At 47.3% G+C, this 19,754-nt stretch overlaps 1 protein-coding gene across 1 annotated transcript in view; it reads right to left on the bottom strand.

Moving 5' to 3' along the window:
* Csmd1 (CUB and Sushi multiple domains 1) overlaps positions 1-19,754 on the bottom strand; it is a 1,140,625-nt gene that overhangs the window by 921,192 nt on the left and 199,679 nt on the right. The window lies entirely within an intron of this gene.

Below are 19,754 nucleotides of genomic sequence, written 5' to 3'. Positions count from 1 at the left end.
CCATCCTGGCCAGCTGGACCCCAGCTTCACCCCATCTGTATCTCTAGGTTTACCACGAGCATAGTCTCCCGGGTCTGCACACAGGAGGTTTTACCCCAAAAGGCTGAGCCACGCACCCCTGGGGTGATCTTTCCAAGGGGCATCTTGCACAGACCGGTCACAGGCTAAAGAGCTGGAGTCTGGAGACCACAGAGAGGCTGCCCAGGGGGCATGCCTGCTCCTGCCTGCTCCCTGCAGCCCTGAGCCTGGCCCCACAGCCGCGTGTCCGCTGCATGCCATCTGCCTGCATCCTTAACTGCTCAGTGCTTTACAGTGGAAGCAGAGGTCACAGCTGTGCCTGAAGTGGGCCCTGCTCTGCTGTGCAGTGGCTCCCCAGGACCACAGGTCCACACCGCAGATGCACAGGTCTCTCCGCGTCTGTGTCTGTGCTGTGGATCCCGGTGGATTTGGAAAGAAAAGGGATCATCTATGGTAAAAAAAAATAAATAAAAAAATAAATAAATGCTGCCTTTAAGTCCCAATATCTATTCTGAAGTTACAGAATAAAATTTCCATAATTTAATATATCGTAACTGTGTTGCACTTAGCGTATCAAAAGAAATGGAAAGGCACCGCCGAGTGTATGCGCTGACATTTAGTACACTCCATAATCATATCAAAAGGTTTATTTTCAGTCTGCTCTTGGTGTCAACCATTTATCTTTCACCTTTTCATATTTGACAATATGGATACCATTTCCTTAGATGATAAAAATGACCTGTAACCATTTCAGAAAATTTAAGAAGTCGACATTTTCAAGAAGAAAATACAAATTACTGTCACCCAGCCTGTTAGCACTGCCTACTTTTAATGACTCCACGCAACCTACTGAGCTTTTCTTCCATGCATTTTCGTTTGTTTCAAAATATCCTCTGCCAATCTGTAAAAACATGGTTGGTCGTAACAAGAGCTCCAGAACATCTCGCTCCGCGCACACGTCGTGCCTCGCCTCATTGCGCACTTCCCCGTACGTCTTTATTTTGCTGCAGTGTGCCTTCCTCATGAGACTTCACTCATTTCTAGGAGAAATTAAACCAGAAAGCTTGCATCCTCTCTCATCCTCAGCGCCCCGGGTGGAGCAGGGTCAGGCTGCCTCACTTCGTAACACGAAAGCTCCCTTTCACAGCTCTGCACCCCCGAGTCGGTCAAGGTGAGCTGCTCCTCAGCGAGCAGGATGGGCCCCTGGTCTCTGTGTGATAGGGGATTCCAGGCTCCCTCTTCGCAGGGCGATATCTTCCATTCCTAAGCGCATCTGTCCTTTGCATTTTCATACAGGCCTTTGGCTTTGAATGTTCGATGTGTGGCTGCAACGCAGACCTACGCAGGTGGTTTAAGGAAGAAACCTTTCGGAGCCCCAGCGAGGTCCCAGGAGGGCGCCAGTTTGGGGGGGCAGTGGGCGCGCTAATCCTGGGAGTCCTTCACCACCAGCCCCGCTGCTTCACACGTGAGCTGCCTCTCCCTCCGCTGAGTCCTGAGGCAGAGGCTGGCACTTCTCTTTGCATCTTGGGTTGTTTGAAATACCAGGCCTTTAGCCCACAGAATTGATCACAAGTCTTTCAGAAGGGCCGAGCAAGCACAGGAAGAAGAGAATTAATCAGAGATCAGTAATTAAAGAAAGCGCCCTTACCCCTGGGGCTGAGGGAGCAGAGGAGGAGAGTTGTCACCCGGGCTGGTGGTGGGAGGAGGGCGGGGTCAGGCCTGGCTCCTGCTTTCTGCCTTTGAGAGTTTGGTTCATTTTCTTTAAGCACTGCATCTAAATTCTTTAAATCTATTTCAATTTTCCGCATTGAGAAGTTAAGCTTATTTTTCCCCTTAAATCACAAATGAGTCCACCGAACACATTTAAAACATGCTCAGAGATCTTGTTTGGACCCAGCAGCTGATTTATAGCCAGACCTGAGCATAGTCCCAGAATATAAACATGGCGATCCCAGTCCAGGCCAGGCAGATTCTTGGTGCCTGGGTTCTGCCATTGGTACAACTAGGAGCTTGGCAAAATTATTTGTAAGGATTTCCTGCTGCTCAATGTGTAACTATATTCTATAAAAGCATATCCATGATTTATAATGCTTTGCATCAGCCCACATAAATAACTATGTTATAAAGAATAATGTATACTTGGGCATCTATTAAAATCCAATTTTTAAAAACAATGCTCCATGCATGAATAGTTTACTCCAGTGGGTGCATTACTATAATTGTGGCTGCCTAAGTGAACGGAGTGAATTTGTATGAATTATTTTGTGTACTGCATAAGCAATGTGCTTATAAATGACCCTCTGAGTACTGATTATGAAAAATGATAATAGAAGCAGAATACTTTCAACAGTGCTTAAACACACTACTGATTCCTTTAGTCTTCTTTCTCCTGAACCCTTGGGAAGTGTGGCTCCCTCTATGTGTTTGATTTCAGATCCTGCAGGTGAAGTAGACACCAAGTACAGTGGATGCAAGAATCCAATTTTATGGACGGCTTACTGTGTACTTGCTGAAATATTTCCCCTGTTCACTTATTCTATAGGTATTGTGATTCTAATTGGTTTCCAAGGGATTAGTTGTATTACTACTGATTAGTCAAATTTTTTCTTAAAAATACCTTTTTTCCTCTGTTAACACTTGTAAATAGATCATTCCAAAACCTCTATGATGTGTAAATCATGCAAAGTCATAATTAAATGACTAAGTTCTACATTCATTATTGCGCATTTAATTAACACAGGTTTAATATAACCATGAGAAATTAGGTGCATTGTTCTCATGTAATTTAACTCAAACTACAAACATCAGCGTGGTCTGATTTGCAGAAAAAGCTCCAGAAGAACTTCTGTCTTATCTTCTTTCCCTTTTCCATCTTTCCCTGAACTATTCCTTGCAGCCCCAAGGTAATCGCAGCCCCTTCAGTCTCACACTTGCCTAGCTTCTGCAGCACACACTGTTACGCTTGCCTCTGCTAAGCTGTAAACGCCTCTGTTCAAATTAGGTGCCCTGTAAAACTTCTGAGCACAAAGTGGACATGTGGACAGCAGCACAGAGCCGCCCTTTTGTGTTTGTTACCAAAGAGGAAACGGCGATGCCCAGGGGAGAGGCTCCACCTCCACTACCTTTACCAAGTAGGACAGGGACAGCTGAGGAGGCACAAGTGTCACACGGCGCAGAATCAGCTTCTCGAACTTTATTTATTCTTTCCATTTTGGTCTTATTCTGGCCAAAAGTGTGACAATAACAGTGTCAAGTTGGGAACATCCTTCAAGGAGCTGTCACAGGGCAGGAGGCTGACTGGAACGTGGGACCTGGCACGGAGAGGGACAGTGGAAACCTGACAGATCCCCGTGCCGCCGGTGAATGCCATCGTGCTATCACTGATTTCTTCATTGGTCGCAGCCTGCTGGTTAAGTAAGACAATAACTTTGGGAGGAAGCTGGGTGAAGACCCTACAGAGCTCTGTACTATTTTTTCAATTTTTGGGGGTGAGCTTAAGATTATTTCAAAACACAAACTTTTAAAACAATTGGGGATGATAAGGCTGCTTATTATCTTCCTCCTAAGGATGAGCTCTGTGATGAATTTCTCACTTCAGTTCCATAGGGGAAGGCGGGAGCGTCTCCACCCAGGAGAGAGGGGCCGTAGTTCCGGGCAGCACCAGTCCTCCACGAGGGGCACTTCTGCTGCTGCAGGATGCACAGCCCGCAGGTGGGAGCTGCATACGGCTGTCTGGGGTGTCCGCTGCACTGGAGAGGTCACAGAGAGGGCTGGTGACTCAAAGCATGCGGTCTGCACCCACCAATCCACTGACATAAACAAGAGAATGGAAGCCAAGTGCGCGGAGAGCAGACCAACCTCCAGGCACAGGAACCCTAAGCAAGGTGCAGGAACTCTGCCCTCATGAGGCGGGACGTGGCACACGACTCCTCAGGATCGCACAAAGCAACTCCCCTCCAAAGAGGACTGCATGGAAGGGAGCAGGGGAGGCAGTGTGGGAGCACCCGCCTCTGCCAGTGGGCGGGGCCACTCGGACAGGGAGGAGCTGTAGCAGAACAGCCAGGGGTAGTAGGTCCTAGGTAGGTGCTGAAAGGCTCTGCCCCTGCAGAGCTCCTGAAACCACATCCTCCTTGTAACACACTGGCAATGCCGTGGGAACTTCAGAGGAGCAGGACTTCAAATGTTGGATTTCGTCTCAGTGCCTGGTGTCGGGTAACTGGCCCAGCAGTGTAGGATAGTCGCAGTAAGGAAACTGTGTCACCTGCAGGAAACATTCTGCTCTCACACTGCTCTGGGACTGCGACACAGAAGGTACATTAAACCCTAACCCCGGAGGCTTACCCCACAGTACCGGCCTTCAGGGAGCACATTTAGCACAGTGCTGTCTTACAGCCGCACTGCGCTGCCGTGTTACAGGAGTGTCTCACTCTGCGCTGCCGTTTTATGCTCTTGGTACCTTCTCTGATGCCTGATTCCTTTGCTTAGTTTGAAGCAGTGAATGAGTAGTTGGAGTTATAAAATATTAGTGACCTAAGCATTCCAGGGTGAATTATTTGTAGAATTTACCCCAGCTCTCTGAGGTACTGACAGGATGGGAACATGGGCTGAGTCACTTTTTCTGTAGGGTTCAGAAGCGTTTGGTCAGGGGCAAGGGAATGGGGCTTCAGTGAGGCCTGTGGGCAACACAGATGGCTGGAGGACCAGGAAACCACAGCCCCTCGGACTCCCTCATCTGAGGGGCAAGCTGAGATGCTGCAGGCGAGGGTGAAAATCACACAATGAGCCCACTACTCGGTACAATTAATGTATGCTAAAAGAAAGACGTAATGGCACAGAAAAATGAGAACAAAAGGAAAGGGAGAAGGAAGAGAAAGAAAGGAGGAGGAGGAGGAAAAGGAGGGAGAGGAAAAGGTAACTTTCCAAGAGTTCACCCCCAAGCCCTGGGCCCAGTTCTGGCCAAAACAGTGCATAAAGACCGCTGCCTGTTAGGAGAAAGAGCGGCCGAGGAGAGGCATGGTCGCAGATTTTGCTAAGCTGAGGAAGATGCAAGGGAAGGGCTTGCTGAGCTCCATCACGGGGCCTTCGGCCATGGAGTCCCTCGGCTGCAGCAGCACAGGACGCCTGGCCATGACTACCTGCTGCTTCAGCAAGGGCAGGAACATCAGACCGGGGAAGCAGCATCACTCTGGGACACTGTTGCATAATTAGGAACAGCAAGGTTCCCTCGGGCTGAATCTCAGCTCCATCAAGCAAACATTCTCAGAGGCCCAGCTGTCACACAGGCAGAGACCCAGCTCCTCACACCCAGATACCCGAGCTCGTGCCACCTTTTGCCTTCCAATGGCAACTCGGGAACTGCAGGACCCTCAGCACAGCAGCCATGGCAGGAAAACACCATGTTTCACGTCCATCTGCTGGACCTCAGAGGTGGCAGACGCTGTGTCTTTAAGTAGGGAAAATCAAATTTTCACATCAGCCATTACTATAAATACAAATTAAAATAGATCTGAATGTACTACGTGTAATGCTTTGACACTGTTAGGTTCTTAAACTTTCTCTGTGTAAAAGAAATATGAAATAACAGGGATTCCTAAGCCTGACCTCCTTCGAAGGTATCTCATTACATCCTGACAACAACTTCTTACATTGAGTCGTGGAGGCGGTCAATGCTCCAAAAGAGTAAATTGTTTAAGAAAGCAGAAGTAGTAAGTGAAATAGCATGGATTCATTTTGTCCTCCAACCCACAGGTGACCCCCAGGAGCCCAGGGCCCGGAGCAGAGCAATCCAGTGGCCCAGTGCTCCGTGTAGCGTGGTGGGAGGGGTGGGCTGCTCGGGGACGTGTTGGGGGACAGCTGCTCCCTGACTAGAGTGGGACCCAGTTGTAGCAACCTGACAGCACATATGTGAGTCTATTCCACCCTACAGCACCTTAGCTCTACGTCATAGGCTGGGCCCACACCAAGCACCCATCTGGTAGGTTAACAGTGCTATGGACGCAGACCCCAGGCTCTGGAGTGTGGAGAAGCCCACACCTGCTTTTGCTGGAAAGAGAGGGAACCAGGGAATAAAGACAAGGGAATCTCCAGGCAAAGGAGAACATTTTATGATGTGAGTTCTTTGCTCTCAAAGGAAATGTGTTCTGGAATCCCATGCCCCTGTTCTCATGAACAGCACTTGCTCTCTTCTAAATCTAGGAGAATCCATGTTCTGCACTTGTCTTTGGGAAAGCTATGGCCACTGAATCGGGCCTGACAGCAGCAATCTGTCACCCTCAGGTCCTGCGGCCGTAGGACTTGGAAGTGCTTCACCGATTTCCACTGGGTGGAATCAGCTGCTAGATATCGCAGGGTTCAGTTTTTAAAGAAATAGCACAAGCACAAAGAAAGAAACCAAAATGTTATCATGTGGGAAACCTAGTAAAAACCAAATCCCATGAGAAATTGAGCATGGGCAGACATGAAGATTTCCTTCTCCGGGATAAATCTCTACTTTTAAATGTCAAATGTTATAATACCAATATTTGTGGATATGGATTTGAAGATGCTAACACTAAACTGCATGGCTGAATAGAATCTGACAAAGAAAAACTACTTTATATATTGCAGATATCCACCCAACTGTTCACAGATGTGATGCCTTGAAAAGAACGATGATGTCTTGTATGTAGAATCTCCTTCCACAGCCTTCCCTCTGCACCGGGGTCGCTCAGGAGGACTTGGGCTGCTGGACCCTTAGCCCAGGGTCTGTACCGTTCAGCGCTACTCCTTAGCGCACTGCAGCCAGAATGGTGTTCCCAGCGACGCATCAGGTACAGTAACGTTCCCAGTCATGTAAACCCTGGGACTCCTGGGATAGACATTCTGACCAAGACTGGGACTCCCAGGCTCTCTGGGTTTCAAATCAGAGAGACAAGTGACAAGTGCAATCTTTTGTCACTGGTACAGTGGTAGATTAGGACTGTGAGAATCATGCGAGAGCTCTGGGGGGTCAACTTAGGACCTGCCAACAAAACTGCACAGACCCGCACCTGCGAGGACAGCCCCCAAGGACTCTGGCACTGGAAACAGCGCAGACGAATACACAACAAATGGCAACTGAACGCTCCACGTGCTCTCCGCAGGTATTCTAAAAGCTGCTTTTTGTATTTACTACCTATTAATTCGTACATCGAAACCTGATACTGTGACAAAGTTATTCAAATATTTTGGGAAATAAATTACATGAACTATTTTGTAAAATCTTACCCATATATCAACCCTCGGGACGATGAGGCTAAGAAACCTCAAACATTTTAAGGAAGTGATTAAAATAGGAGATGATGGAAGCTCTTCAACGTACCCACACCGCAGACTTCTTCCCCCTTGAGCAGAAGGCAGCACGTACACTCCTCTGCCCTGGTTGGGGGCATTCACACTTCTCGTGGGGATCCAGCCATGGCCACACATCCACTCACAGAGCATCCACCACCTGACGCCTGATTTCAGGAGAGAAAGAAGCCACAGGAACCCGACCAGTACAGGTTCCATGAGTTTGCGGTGACTGTCTAACATAACTTCCTGAATGCCAGACCAACCATCTCTCTCTCTGCACAATTGAGATAGTTCTTGGAAATGTGTTCTGTGTTCAGCTGGTGAGAAAAACTACTTCCATTTCCCATGAAAAGTGCAGATGAGGGGACCCCACAGGGGTGCAAAGCAAATCCTGCAGCGCAGCCCCAGCCCACCTCAACATCCGCCCCAGACGGCACAGCTGCTGTGGCTGTGATGTCACTCAGCACATCCCTCATTCATTTCTCTTTGTGTTATTTCTAGGTTGGGATTTAAAATAGTTCTCTCATCGCAGGGCTACTTGGGAATACTGATGCCCTGCTGTTCTATGAGCTGGACGTGAGTGCTCCATATCCCTTTTAAAGAAGTAATAAAAACTGTAAAACAAATGGCAAGGAAATTGGTAACTTCTTGGGGACATGACCCAAAGACATGTGACAAAACAACACGGAGAAAGTATTTTTGCTTTTCTATGGAAGATTCAACTCACCTCATTGAAAATGTTAAAATCTAAAGAGTAATTTATCACGGTAGTGATGGTCATGTATGTTCGCATATTTCAAATGTCTTAAAGCTTAAATTACTCAGTGTCCCCTTCTCTAACTGCAAATAGTCTGGATGATGGCGCAGGCATCTTCAGGGCTGCACTTCCAGGTATTGCTCCCCTCCCACCAAATGACATGCACACTGGGCATTCTGCACACTTGACGTCCCCATCCAATCCACCTGGCTACCAGTCACCAGCAGAACACTTCAATTCCATTGAATATCTCCAACAGAGCACTTTAATCCCATTGGCTGTCTAACTCCGGCGGAGCAGAGCATCTCAATGTCATTGGCTCTCTGCCCCCAGCAGTGACTTTCAATTGCACTGACTTTCTAGACATACAGATTAATTCAGAGACAAGCCTGGAAGAATGAGTACAGCTCCGTGGACTTGGTGGAACAGAGTCCACTTTCTGGAGATCACTGTAAGCCCAGGAGGCCCTGTACTCTTTGTTGCACTCACTGGTCTTCATGTAGCTGCAGAGAGCAGTGTTTCTGAGCCACTGGGCATTGATGGCACCAGCATCTAGGCTGGAAACAGCAGCCTTGAGCCCAGGGAGCAGAGGAGACATTAGCTTAGGACTTGAAGGGAAATCAGGCGATTCGACAGCAACACTACACTTGGAAGCTGAGGTTAAAATGAGGGTTTCCAGAAAAATAGACCAAAAATAATTTCTCCATTGAAAGATGAATGAACAGAATACCTTCAGGTGGGTAGGAGATATCTGGGCTTTACTCATTTGCCCAAATCCGTGTCAGAAATGCCGACATCAGACATCAGACTTTACTTTCTCAAAGTTGAGAGGCAGACTATATCATGAATAGGCAAATCCATTTTTATATTGATTCTTGAAAAATATAAGGAATGGCATATCTGCCTATATTTGGTAATATAAAATTATTCTTTGACTTTTGCTTATCATGGCAAATGCTTTAAAATAGTTAAGTCCCAATCCAAAGCTGAATGCCAAGATATACTTCAGGTATACAGTGAGGGAACTGTGCGAATTTGCATATCACATTTATGCAACTGTCCGCCAAGAAACTTTCCCACAAGAGCTTATCTTGCACTGCAGGCTGGAGAGACTTATAAACCTGAATCCAACTTGCTAATGTGCATGCACGCGCATAAACACACACATAGACACACACACACACACACTGTTTCTAAACATTTAATACAAGCATTATTTACCATAATTACAAATACAAAACCAAATATACATCTATGAAGGAATTTTCCTGAGAGGTTGCCTTGAGGCCATAGTGTTTTATTTCTATGCAAATGGACATAATTATACAACTTACTCAAAATGATACTGAGAGCTGCTGAGAACTCCCAAGTCCTAAATGTACATGTTGTCTGGAGAGTGCGGTTTCTTCTCACAGTCAGAGTGAAAGCTGTCAACAAGCACACTGCACAATTCTCACGCCAGAAAGCATCCGCCAAGGTAGTACAAGACACAGACTAGGGCTATCAGACAGTGACAATGAAACTCAGTTCTGCTGAGTTCAGATTTCGCATTTGCAGAGTTAAGGTGCTGTCCACGCGAGAACTGGATGGCCCTGTTTACGCCAAGCACCAACCTGCCTGCGTTCTCGCCTCCGCTCGTCCGTCTCTGGGGCTCATGTCAGATGTGGACTTGGAGCATGCACAGCTAAATCTAATTGTTACAAATGTTATTTTTCCTGCCTTTCTAGACATGTATTTCTCTATCCTCACACTACCCTGCAAGTACCCTAGCATAAGAGGCTAAGTTGTCCAGGCTGAGTCCAAACTTATGACCCTCCTGCCTCAGCTTCCCAGAGTTCTGAGGTTGTACATGTGCTTTATCACACCTGACTTAAGTTAGACTTCTCTGATGAACTGGCCGTGCTAGACTGTGAATTCAGCTAGAATATTTCTGACCTGCTCTCATCCTGCTAAGTTTGTTCAGAGTAACGCAGTTGTGGAAATCTGCTGCCCAACCCGTCTCTGGAACCTTACACAGAGCGACGCATCTGTGTTCCCTGTAAAGGGCCATAATTGCTCAGCTGCACTTGGATTCCGCATACACAGTGTAATAGAAGTGGTTCCAGTGAAAGTCTATCTAGGGTGATGAATATGAAAAGTTAGTTATTCAATTTTTATATCATCTAAAGATGAAATCAGCCTGTTCCTTCTCAGAGAGTGGACTATTCCTATTACATTGTCTCTCCTCTGACACCTGTATCAATGAATAAACAAAGTATGTGCAAATGAAGAACTAAGAAACATGACTACAGAGTCCTGGGGAACCTGATCCTTTCCTCCTGATCAGGGCAATCTGCGTGTGTCTGGAGGAATCCCTGGCTCTGCTCCTCATGCAGGCGTGCGGTGCACACCTGTTGTCCGGCTTTCCAAAGGCTGAGGTGGGAGGTTGAGTGTGAGTTCAAGGCCAGCCTGAACTACATAAGCAAGATACACTCTCCCCGCCCAAGAGGAATAATAAAGAATTACTATTGATAAGATTCTTGAAAATGGAACGAAGGAGATGGAGAAAAACGCTTCAAAACAATGAAAATAAAAGCAAGAAAAATACAATTTGGTGTTTTATTCTCAGAAATTTAAAAGAAACATATGTAAATAGTAATTAATATATTATCCATGTACCCAAAAGAAGTTCACAGTGTGAGCAGTTCATCAGATGAGCAATACAGGGTCTTTCTTTTAAGAAATAAGTCATTTCAACCGAAATTAAATTTCTCTGCAGTCCCTTCTCAAGTCCCACCCTCCATTTTCCTTTTAAATATATCTTTATTGGTAACTTGGGGTAAACTTTTCAACTATTTACAATTGTGCTGTATACATGTTGACTAACTCATAAAAATCATACTTTCAAATTTGCAGGGATCGTTACATACACTATTCAGTTTGGCATTCTTTGAAGTCTACTCAGAATTCAAAGTTGTGAAAGTATTTATCTTCACTACAGTAAAACATCTACATGAAGCCAGGTGTGATGGTGCTGCTTAAAATCCAGCATTCTGGAAGGCTGAGGCAGGAAGACTGCAAATTCTGAATCATTTATTTAAGGTCCTGGTTTCAACCCACAGTACTGCCACTCCCCCAATACCTAGAGGGAATTGCAAACTTCATGGATCTATGGCTATTGATTCCAGGTCTCTGCCGTTGCAGTCCATTCTGGGAAGCACACTCTTGCACGTGTCTTAAGAAGCTCTTGCATGAATTTCTGAGGTGTAAGTGCTGAACTTTTAATGCGTCCGTAGATATTGCCAGTTTGCTCTTCTGTGTTGCATACTGATTTACGTTGCTAACAGCAACCTGGGAATGAGCACTTCTAAACACTTGCACTCCGTGTTTTACGTTTAATATTCACCAATTTGACATCAATTCAGTGTGGCTGCGTGGCCTTTTCAGTGGCATCTCCAAGCGTGGCAGGGGAAAACCACAGCATCTGGTCTCATTCTCTGTTCCCTGCTGTCTTGGATTTTTCTCTCTTCCTCACCAGGTTCTCCTTAGTTTCTCTACTTACCGCCTACATGTTATGGGCTACTACTAGTACCACTACTACTAGTAGTAGTTCTCACAATCCACCCTTTATTTTCTAATTTATTTTTAATTTTAATATACTTAAATGTTCCCATCTTTTTATTACTATATTTTTGGCTTTATTGAAAAACATTCTCTCATTTCCTTCAGAACCTTTTCTATCTAAAAACACATTTACTATGCCTTTGTCTAATAATTTTAAATGTTTATTTCCATACATAAATTTTAACTCTTTGAATTTCATTTGGGGGGAAAATATTTAATACTAATTGAGTGCCACTGACATCAAACTTCTGGCTGTACTTTGAAGTTAATTCAGATATGGGAGGCTGTATATCAATGTTGATATTTCCTAGGCCACAATATTTGGTCAGCTTTCAAAGTGTCCGTTGTCCTTTTTAAAAATAATGAATATTCTTTTGTATGAAGTAAAACACTGATTAAATAAAAATAAATCACTTAATATTCAGTTATTTCAATTTTAGTAAGTTTTTGGTATGTTGGCTATTTCAACATTATACAAAATAGGATTGTCACTCTCTCCTTATAATTTTGCCAGTTTGGACTTCCTGTACTTTAGCTACATGATGTTACCTCCTTACAAGTTTGACTCATGTAATTTTGCTGGGTTTACATTTTTATTGCTAAGTATTTGCATATGGGTGAAAATCGGAATTTGAATAGAGCTGAGGGCTGGGGATTTTGCAAAGAGAACTATCAGAATTTGAGGGAAGGTAGAGCAGGAAGAGCCAGGGAAACAAGAAAGAGGAACATTCTAGAGACATGATGCACTCCGATTCCTCCGGGTGAATCAAACCCAGTGAGTACAGACGCCAGATGCCTGTGCTTCCAAGGGGTTTGCCCACTGCTGAGCCAGAGGAACATGGCAGCAGGTGAAGGCCCCAGGAAGAATGTCACCAGGAACCCCACAGAAGCAACTGTGTGAATTTTCTCCAAGCTAATGAAAATACAATCTACTGTGAATGGAATAGATGGTGAGAAAAATAAAACAGCTTTTAATTAGGTACATTAGAAATGAAAGGAAGACGGAGAGCACCAGGCAGTGGAAAATCAAATAAATCATTCTCTAAAATGCAAAGGCAAAGGAATTAAAATAGAAATCCACACACTTGCGAAATGACTTTATTCAGAGGCTAAATACACCCAGCAAGATGGCCAAGCAGCTCGGTAAGCACGCGATCTAGTATCACGCTAAGGGGGAGCTGAGTGGAGTTAAGCAGACTGGTGTCCGTCTGCAGATCCGCCTGACTGTGTGCAGCGAGGCGCAGCTCAGCTGTCCATCTTCATGCGACCAAGGTGGCGAGCTCACCGTCGGAGATGACGCTGTCGTGGACAAAGTGGCAGTGCCCGCTTCCCATCCTCCGCCCCGCACAGCCAGCGGGACTTGGCATCCACCCCCATCGACCTCAGAACGAGCCCTGGCCAGTCTGTCCTGACACATCCATGGCCTTGGAACGAGAACGCTGCCCGCTATCCCTGCCATCCCATGGCCTTTCCATACCCCAGAGATGCAGGCGCTGGACACACAAAACAACCAGGGGACAGCGCAACTCACTGTCACAGGCTCTTCAGCAGAGTTCAGACAGCATGCATTTCAGGGCTCAGAACAGCACAGCAGATGCCATGTGCCAGGAAAGGAACATGGAGAACAGGACACAGCTGTACTCTGGGGACATCTGGTGACCCCCAGCTGCTCTGCCCCACACAAGTGCTCAGTACACTGTGTCCAGAACACTTGCAAGCACCAAGGTGCCGCAGAGCACACTGAAGTCTGACTCACACACACCTCTGTGCTGTGTTCTTAGGGAAACAGGCATTAGTGTCTGGAAGAGATGGTCGTGGTCTTGTTTTTTTCCTTTCCTTTTTAAAGTGAAATTTTTAAAAATTCTCAAAACTTCCATGCATAATGAAGTGGAGTACAAATATCTACTCTCAACTATTTTGATTTGCAGAGACTGACAGTCTGGGGTAGGGGAAGTGCTCTGTTTCGTGAGCCTTGCTAGAAGCCGCTACCTCAGGACAGGGTTACTATTCTGACCTCTCCAGTAGGGATGCAATGGGCCTCCCACTCAGGAGGCTGTGTGGTAAGTGGCCCACACCCAGCCCTTCTCAGCCATATGGCTTTGAGCATGGGGCATGGCCTCACCTGCGTCTTCAGATGCTGGGCAGTGGGCCGTTTGTCCTGGGTTCTGTTCAGGCGCTGTGCTGCAATCTGGCTGGCACTCAAGGTCACTACATGTTTTAGGTGACAACAAGGCCCTTTGGCTGTTGTCTGTGGTCTTAGATGACATGGATCCATTGAGATCCAGTCCTCAACTTGACTGCCCGGGACCCGAGCTTGACCTGGGGTGCAGGTCAGGCGTGTTTGCTTGGGCAACAAAGCCAAGGCAGCCCTGCTGGCATGGGGGTGGGTGTCCCATTTCCCTAGTCGCAGGGACCTATGGCAGGGCCCTGGATGTAAGCTCAGAGATGAAGCTTTGAACGGGACCCTCCCTGTGCATGGGTCCAGTCACCGTGCAGACGGTGCCAGGGCTGCAGCACACCCAGATATAAACCCAGATGAACCATGCCCAGAATCCAGACAAGACAGGGGACAAAGGCTTCCTCCCCATGTTCTCTTAGTTCCCCTAACACTGTCCCTTCCTTCTCAGACAGAGGCAATCACGGATCATCCCGCGTTTCCTCTCCTAGCTGTGTGCCTAACCCACTCCTCACTTCTCTCTTCCTTAGCATGGCCACAGGAGGGGCTTTTTCTGGGTTCAGCCTCAGTTCCTCCCCTTGGCTGTCCCTCATTTCCGGCAGGGTCATCTGAACTGAGGACCTGGGGAGAAGTCCCTGGGCTGCTTCCCCTGGCCAGGCTCTGAGAGCCCTGCTAGGGTGCATAGACTGGGGGTGCAATTTTATTGTGCAACTCTCTAGGACCTTCAAACAGCTAGTTTAGTGTCAGTATCAATCAAGTCAGCGATTTACAATCTTTTATACATTCAGTGTCACATCTGGCAGTGTGTTTAGAGTGTGTTTCTGTAGTGACCAGATCCCCAGGGGGCCAGCATGCACGAGGCTGGTCTATATCTCTGGTGCATCCTGTCCCCAGAGTGCACCATCCTGTTCCCATAGCCACACGGCCAAAGTGTGCCCAGTTTCGCCTGACTCTCATGGATGGACAGAGCTCTGCCCTCAGTGCAGCTAGAAGTGTGCTTTAAGAATAGTATTTACCAAACCTCCATTACCTTCCTTTGTTATTTTCTTGGTGCAACCTTTAGTTACCAGTTTCAAAACAAGCCTGGGCACACTCATCATTTCAGTTTCTCATTTACCAGTTGTTCTGCTCCGCATAATTCTTTCGTGTGTGGGTTTCCTTGTGTGAGTTTTTCTTTTGAAAGCCCTCCTAGGTGAAACTAAAACTTTCTAACCATCAAGACTGACATTCTTATTAAGAAGAAGTCTCCTGTTCACAAAAACATTTACAAAGCACCAGAACATACTCTGGGGAAATACCTTTTGTCCATTAGCTTCTTCTGAAAATTAGTCAAAATCATTTGCTAAGTACCTCATATGGACATGGAATGGTGCACACATCTGAGAGGCACTGAGGTAAGGGTCATCAGCTGGTGACAGCCGGGCAGCTGTGTAATTACTGGGGACCTGGGGGGACTATGCCAGACTCCATGGAATCATCTGGGCATTGACAGGCAATGGTCTCCGACCCGTCCTCCTGCAGGCTCTTCATTTATAATCTGTTACAGTCAGTGCTTTTCCCTCCTGAGCTTAACTCCTCCCCACAAAAACAACCACTCAGTAAAGGACCCCTGTAACCAATCCAAAAATTAGGTTATACTTCAGAAGGTAAAGGGAACGATGTATGACTGCGAAATGCTAAATTACGATCAAAATAATAACAGATATAGACTTTCCAAATTAGGCCATGTCTAAAAAGGTTAATATGATAATACAAGAAACAGGACACAATTTCAAAAAACAGGTGTGGTTTGTGTGGCTTTCTGGTCTGCAGGTTTAAGTTCAATTTCCTCAGCATAACACACAGAGTACTTAGCTCTCTAAATGCTGCTGCCCTCCTAGGTCTCTGCCCTACGCCTGGGTCTTGCCGCATGTGTTATGAGAACGTGACGGATTCTGTGGTTTGGAGTTTCAGTCCCAGGGCACTGTGGACTACAGCTTCATACATCGCTGCATGAACTCCCCCAGGAGGGGCGTGTTCATCTTGAAGCTAATGAAGATATTTGTTTTATACATCAGGCTCCTGTTCCTTGCTGATGTGAGTCTATGGACACCACTGCATCTGCTTTTCGTGGGCTACTAAGACAGCTTCCTAAGCCAGCGAGGCAGAAGAAAGATGCCGGCTTGCAAGATCACCTGAGTGATAGAGGTCACCCCTGTTAAGTCCTAAGTGGACTGGACCCCAGAATCGACCTTGGACCTCCCCCATTGCTCTCTGTGGCCTGAAGTCAGCCCCAGGTCGTAAGCTTTTCTTCCCAACCTGGATATTCACACCATCTAGTGGAGGTAGACACGTATGTAACTTATGGCACATCACCATGCCAAAATAGAGATGTAAAGATGAATAAATCAGAGTGGTGCATGGTGCCCACTCCATAGTATTTTATATCCTGGAAATTGCAGCCGGGTCGGGGGAATAATTACCGATTAAATACAGGCTGTAGACAAGCTGCTTGGAAGGACAGAAGTTTCAAACCTCAGACTGGGAAGAAGTTATGACTCTTGCCCCTATCAATTAAAATAAGGCAGCTAGAAGCAAATTGGATTTCTCAGTTCCCGGTCCCTTTGGACGCTGCTCTACTTGGGCGGTACATTTCCCACACCTGGGAACAAGGTGCACTTCAACCTCACTCTGTGTGCGCAGGTCCAGGGAGAGCGGTCGTGCAGTTCCACACGTGTGGCTGGGGACACCGGGGCCCCCGGCTTGCTCCAGGGGAATTCTTGGGTTTGGCGACATCTCGAGTCCAACGACATCCATGAAAATCGTGCTGCCTCCGCCTTTGGCACAGAGAACTGGGCCAGCTTCCTCCGCCGGCATTCGCCAGGGCTGGTGGAGGTGAACAGCGTGGCCGGAATCCAGCCTGACCTGGGCCACTCAGTATTTAAATCTGAGGTAACCCACACTTTAGGCTCCTTCTATCTAACTGGCTTTTCCTAGGAATGCCTCTTTGATGAAGGGTGTGGAGCAATCGTGTTTAAAGAAACTTGGTGAGCTTGTGTGTTTCAAAGATCGCTGGGTTATTTGAAGCATATTTTTTAGTAGATCACTGAAGAATTAAACTCAACATGCGATTGGCAGGCATCGAACCTTGCATGCAGTGCAGTGCTGAGTGCAGTACGGCTTTATTTTAAATATCTCAGGTCTCGACTTTCAGAAGTATTTTAACAAGAGACGATTACTAACATGGCCTGATGGCGTTCAAATGTGGAGGTTGCCATAGGACACACTTGATGGGACAGAAGTGGCCTTGTCAGGTGAGGAGGCGCTGAAGCAAGCTTCCCTGTCAGGCTGCAAAACTGCAGGTGCATTCAGTCTGCATGATGAGAAACTCTTCTATGGCTTGTGGGATAATTTTACGGATTTGGGCTCTTCATGCTTCTTTAAAGTACTGTAAGAAATACACCTTAAAATCTGTAATGAAACCAGTGTTTCAATGATATTTATATAAGGGTAACATTATGTATGCTCCAGGCAAACCCGTCCTATAGCTACAGTTTATTCACAGTGCAGGGATTTCAAATGCTGCTGCATCTGGCCAAAACTATTTCTCCATCTTCAACACACACACACACAGCCCTCCCCACACAGCTTTTAAATGTATATAATTTGAAGCTCATGGTGCCCGACAGACGCCTGCCCCACCTAAAGTGAGAGCCTCCAGGGTTCTGGAAGCTCCCAGCCACCTTCCCTGCCCACCCTGCCCCTCTCTTCTGGCACTACCCGGGACAATTGGATGCCTTCCGTCCCTCACCTAGAACTAGAACCTCTGCACACCGCCTTCCCACCCCAAACCCTAGCTCCCCTTCCCCATGAACCACGCCCTGTGTCCTCCCCACCTGCTCACTGGAGCCAGTGCCCAGAGCTGCTCTCCTCACCACGCTGGCTGAAGCACGCTCACAGCACACGGGGTACCCTATGCTCACCGAGAGCAGCAGCACCGGGCCGAGTCCATCTTGTTCCTTTCCACTTCCCCTTTTCCCCTCCCTCCCTTCACCCCGTCTCCTCCCATTCCCAACAAAGCCCACCTCCCGTTTCTCATCGGCTCTCTTGGGTCGTCTTAGGATCTGGGCTTCTTCTGTAGGAGAAACACATGATGTGTCTTCTCTGTCTGGCTGCTTCCCATGGTGCCACAACTGGCCCTCGCCAGCCAAGTCTGGCTCCCACCCGTGGGCCTGGCTCCTCGCCTCCAAACAACTTGCTTCCAACTCTCACTGTTGCTCACGAGGCCACAGCCTGGGCTTCGTCCCATGGACACACACTTTCCCTGTCCATCTATCCGTCCCCCGGAGGGTCACCGCCTGCAAGGCCGGCAGCCTCCCGTGTCCCCTCCACACTCATCCTCACAATCCGCACTCCCTTACTCCTTCACCGGGCGGAGGATACCACCCAGTGGCCACCTCCCCTCCTGCTCCGTGCCTCAGAACCAAGGATCCACGCAGCTGCCCCACAAGGGTCCTCTCTCCCCACCTGTCTGTCCCTCTACTGGCAAAGGAAGACTGTCCTAGAAAGTGCTTTGGAACTCTACTTTCTGCTGGCCTGTTTATCATTTCCAAGGAAGAGAGGAGGAACCTGAGAGCACCGTCAGTCTTCTGTCCCCTCAGCTGTCCACTGCCTGCATGTGGCCTCGCAGGTTCCTCCTGCTGAGGGCTCAAGGCAACATCGCCTCTGATGCCCCCAGTGCACCGGGATGGACAAGGACAGGGCAGTGTCCCCTGCTTCCCTCGCAAGGAGGCCATGGGTGATCACCACTGGGAAGGGGTAAGCCAGTGAGGGTGAGACCTAGCAAGGGTGCCTTGAGAGGAGAGAAAGGAGGCAGCGAGCGAAGACTTCCTCCAAGGATCTTGGGCAAAAGCTAAAGTGAAAATGTGGGCAGTTGCATTAGAAGAAGAAAGAGAAAAGCAGCCTTTCTCAGCTGTCTATTCCATTTGCCCATCACATCTGCATGTTCATCACTGTTTGAGTGGGACTGATACAGTGCAGCAGCCGACAGAAGGCTGCTCTGTCGGCCGACGCTCGTGCTCTGAGTCATACCTGTGTCGCGTGTGTCTGTGAGGTCTGCTGCACAGCTCACCCATGTGCTGTGGTCCTGCTGTGGGCACCAGCGCCGTGAGCACGGGGCCGCCGTCTAACACACTTGGCTGATAAATATTTACAAAGAAAAGTATTGATTTTATGAGGCACCAAATATAATACGTTAATATTGATTCTCTCAACTTTAATGTTGGCAGTCTATGATGGAGTATAATATTAGTTTAAATTCATAATTCTCTGCAAATGGGATGTAACCTTATAAGCATAATTTAATATTCCAAATTTTAAGCTAATCAAAATTTGTATTTTTATTTATTGCAATCTACTTAGGAAAAGATCCCTGATAATTGATTTTATGCATTTCTGAAAAGGATTAATAAATATAGGTGTTTACATAAGAATAATTAAATTTAATATTATTAGCAACGGAACACAGATACAGGAATGACTAGCGTACATTTTCATTCATTAACCTCTATCATTTAATGTAGGTAATGAACTCCGCATTAGTCAGCATTGTACATCAATTACAATCATGCCTTCCACCACCAGTGCGTGCCTGAGTGCGGTAAGCACTGTCTTTGTTTACACTCTCTCTCCTGAGCCACCGATCTCCACCAAGGAAGCACAAACCCAACTCCTACGTTACCGCCGCTGTGTCTGCCCTGGGTCTGGGCAGTGGGTGGAGAGCTGGGAGTGGCTCAGCTGCCCCAGGACCCAGGCTCAGCTCCACCCCGCACGCGCTCTCACAGGGCCTGGGGAGGGGCAATGCTACCGTCACTGGAGGTGAAGGCCCAGGGCGGGGATGCCTCCTCGGGT

This window comes from Fukomys damarensis, unplaced genomic scaffold (genome assembly GCF_012274545.1).
Source record: "Fukomys damarensis isolate Sample0158 unplaced genomic scaffold, DMR_v1.0_HiC HiC_scaffold_18, whole genome shotgun sequence".
Lineage (NCBI taxonomy): Eukaryota > Metazoa > Chordata > Mammalia > Rodentia > Bathyergidae > Fukomys > Fukomys damarensis.
This window is presented reverse-complemented; position numbering and strand designations above follow the sequence as displayed.